Source organism: Macrotis lagotis, chromosome 8 (assembly GCF_037893015.1).
Source record: "Macrotis lagotis isolate mMagLag1 chromosome 8, bilby.v1.9.chrom.fasta, whole genome shotgun sequence".
NCBI lineage: Eukaryota > Metazoa > Chordata > Mammalia > Peramelemorphia > Peramelidae > Macrotis > Macrotis lagotis.
The window spans coordinates 41,838,127-41,842,153 of NC_133665.1; the positions used below are offsets into that span (position 1 = coordinate 41,838,127).

The 4,027-nt window shown below is 39.0% G+C and overlaps 1 pseudogene; it reads right to left on the reverse strand.

Annotated features, from left to right (window-relative positions):
- Positions 1-1,330: 1,330 nt before the first annotated feature.
- Positions 1,331-3,162, reverse strand: LOC141494747 (N-alpha-acetyltransferase 10-like; annotated as a pseudogene).
- Positions 3,163-4,027: the final 865 nt, after the last annotated feature.

Below are 4,027 nucleotides of genomic sequence, written 5' to 3' on the forward strand. Positions count from 1 at the left end.
ACAGAAACCAGGAGTAAGACCTGAGGGAGAGGAAATGACTCAGTTATAAGGGAGCTAATGACAAAAAAAAAAGTTATGTTCTCCTCTTACAAGGTGGTAAGAACAGAAATAAGAATGATCTATAGAGCAATGGAATAAATGGAGAAAACCAAGAGATGGGATTGAAACTGTTGAAATGAATTAAATATACAAATATTTAGTTTGTGAGGACTCAGAAAGGAAAAAAAGAAACAAGTTCATTAAGAAACTTTATCTCATTAGTACCCACCTCACACCTATCAGATTGGTTTAGAAGACAAAAAGGGAAAACAATGAATGTTGGAAAGGTTGTGGGAGGATTGGGACATAAATGCACTCTTGTTGGAGTTGTGAAATGATCTAACTAATCTGGAGAGCAATATGGAACTATGCTCAAAGAGAAATAAAATGGATCATTCCCTTTGACCCAGCAATACCAATACTAGAACCTACATCCAGAAGAAATCATAAAAAATGGGAAAAGTCCCACGTGTTCCCAAATCTTCATAGCAGCTCTTTTTATAGTGGCAAAGAATTGGAAATTAAGGGATGCCCATCAACTGGGGAATGGCTAAACAAATTATGGTATATGAATACTATGGTATATTATTGTTCTATAAAAAATCATGTATAGTCAGAATGAATTATGTATAGCATGGAATGAATTACAGGAATTGATACTGAGTGAAGGGAGCAGAACTAAGAGAGTATTGTACACCTAGACAGAAATATTGTGAGTTGATCAACCTTGATGGATGCAGCTCCTCTCAGCAATTCAGAGACTTAGGACAATCCTGGAAGATCTGTTATGGATAATGCCATCCACATTCAGAGGAAGAAAAGCAAAACAAGACAAAGAAAAACCTACTAAAGAATCTGAATTCTCATGGTTTTCTTTCTTTTCCCTTAGTCCTAATTCTTCATACAGAAAATGACTAATCTGCAAACATATTGAAGACAACGTATATGTAACAATGTTTGCCATTGAGAGGAGGGAGTTGGGAAGGGAGGATGGAAGAAAATTATTTAACTTATAAATATGCATATGCATGTGGATGAATGCTGAAAAACTTTCATAGCAGGTAATTAGAAGAGTAAGATAAAATATCAATTGTGAAAATAAATAAATAAATAATTAATCTCACTCTTTCTACCAGTGACAGTGATTTGTCCAAAATAGTTCTTTGCTTTATATATTTGAAATCTGCAACAGGGCCTCAAACAGTTTAACAACAAGGACTGATGAGGGGCAAAGGAGTAGAGATGCAGTTTGGGGGGGAGGGGTGACTCATGGAATACCAAACTGGGAACCTTAGGAGACAGAGACAGAGGCCTCCAAGCTGTCCTTGACATCAGTGCTCTGGTCTGACCTTGTCATCTGGTCTCGCTGGCCTCATTAAGGTCTTTGCTGTCACAGATACTGCTATTCTTGGCTGGGTGGCCTAGACCATTCTCCTCGTGGCAACAGTCCTCCACATGGTTGGCTTTGGAGTCCATCTTGTTCTCTAGGGAGGCCAGCACCAGATGTTTACCTTTCTCCTTCACTTCCAATTGCTTTGTCAACTACCATGAGTGTGAAAGGACTAGCCAGTAGATAACAGGTGGAGAAACAGATGGACAGTGAGAGGACAGAGGAGAGGGAAAAGGGTAAAACAGAGAGAGAATCAAGAGGAAACAGAATATTCTGTGTCTCTAGGAAGAGGCAATGCAACATAGTGGAAAGAGTATCAGACCAGGAAGGACTCAGGAGGTCTAGTTCTAGTCCTGGCTCTGCCTCTGTGACCTTAAGCAAAGTCCTTTCTCCCCTATGAACCTGTTTCCTACTCTCTTCTGCTATCTGAGTCATATCCCGTTTCATAGTATTAGTATCTTCTATATCTGTATAGTATTTGGGCTCCACCTCACTAACCTGAAAGTTAAGAGTATTGGAATTCAGATGTAGAGCTGCCCATTTACTTTTTCTGATATGCAGAGAGACATATTTTGCGTTAAAGTTTTCAATCATGGCCCATGAGGCCTGCCTGATTCATAAGCATCTATGCTGGTCCCAGCTGGTAGAAGGAATATTTTACAGTCAAAGATGTGATTTGTTCATGGGGGACATCCTTTGGATGTTCCCCCAACTTGACCAGGATGTAGACCACAGTCTTCCCACTCTCATCTTCAACAACAATGTAAGAGAGCTGAGGCCATCAACAATACCAGAAAGGACAATGATAAATGTTTAAAGGGATGTGGGAAATATGGGACACTAATACATGGTTGTTGGACCTGTGAACTCATACAACCTCTCTGGAGAGCAATTTGGAATTATGCCCAAAGGCAACAAAAATGTGCATACCCTTTGATCCAGTAATATCACTACTGGGTCTATACCCTGAAGAGATCATGAAAAAAGGGTAAAAGCATCACTTGTACAAAAATATTCATAGCAGCCCTGTTTGTGGAGGCAAAAGAATTGGAAATTAAGTGAATGTCCTTCAATTTGGGGAATGGCTTAACAAACTGTGTATGTCAAGGAATACTATTGTTCTTTTAGAAACCAGAAGGGATGAGAATTCAAGGAAGCCTGGAAGGATTTGCATGAACTGATGCTGAGTGAGATAAGCAAAACCAGAAAAACACTGTACACCCTAACAGCAACATGGGGGTGATGATCAACCTTGATGGATTTGCTCATTCCTTCAGTGCAACAATCAGGGACAATTTGGGTCTATCTGCAATGGAGAATACCATCTGTATCCAGAGAAAGAATTGTGGAGTTTGAACAAAGACCAAAGATTATTACCTTCAATTTAGAAAAAAAACTGTTATCCTATTATGTAATTTTGCTATCTCTTATACTTTATTTTTCTTCCTTAAGGATATGATTTATCTCTCTCATCATATTCAACTGAGATCAATGTATACCATGGAAACAATGTAAAGACTTACAGAATGCCTTCTATGGGAGGGGGGGAATAGAAGCAAGAAGGGGGGGGATTGTAAAACTCAAAATAGATAAAATCTTTCTAAAACAAAGAACTGAGGCCATGACAGACCATAGTAGAAATAGTGCTTCATCTGCTAGTTTTCTAGTAGGTATAGCAGGTTACACCGCTGCATATTGATCATGTTCTCTGGCCAGGCATTGCAGACATTCATAACTCCAACACCTAAGTAGACCTAGCCGGATTGACGGAGAAGCAACATCTGTTCTCTGAACCAGGGGATCCAGCTCACTGTTAGGCAGCTGCAGAAGGGGCAACTTACATTTTCGGAGAATTACTAGTAAGTTGCCCTAAGTCACAAATCCTGATGTGTAAGAGACAAGACTTGAACCCAGATCTTCTGGCCTCTGAGGCCTTTCTATATTCAAATATACAAATCTTTTCAAATTTTACAAAGTCCTTTATAATAACACTTTGAGTTAGGTTTTGCAAATATTATCCCAATTTTCACTGACTCAAAGTCCACTGCTTTTTTCTACTCCAGTATCATCTCTTTGTCATATCTTTATTTCTACAAAGCATTTGACAAAGTGTCTTAGTTTCTTAATGTCTTCTAGTAAAGAAATGGGAAGAGGGAAACTGAATAACAGTGTCATTAGGTGGATTCACATTGGATTAAATGACTAGAGTCACTGGAGGAAGTCTAGTATTTTGTTGCTTTGACCCTGTCTTTACTGAAGACTTAGACAATGTCATTCCTCTCCTCAAGCATCAGTAGCTCCCCATTTTCTCTTTGTTTAGCATTTAAAGCCCTTCACAATCTACGTTGAGCCCATCTTTCAGAATTATTACACTTTCATACATTCTACAGTTTGGCAAAACTGGTCTTAAGACTATTCCTCACACAATGCCTCCCAACTCCTATCTCCAGGCCTCTGCAATGATTGTCCTTAGAATGCTCCTCTCTTCTCTGTTCTTTGGAATCCCTAGGCTTCTTCAAAATTCAGGATCAATGTTTATCTTTTACATAAAACCTTTCCTCATCTCTCATATGTCTAGTACTTTCTTGTCCCCAACAT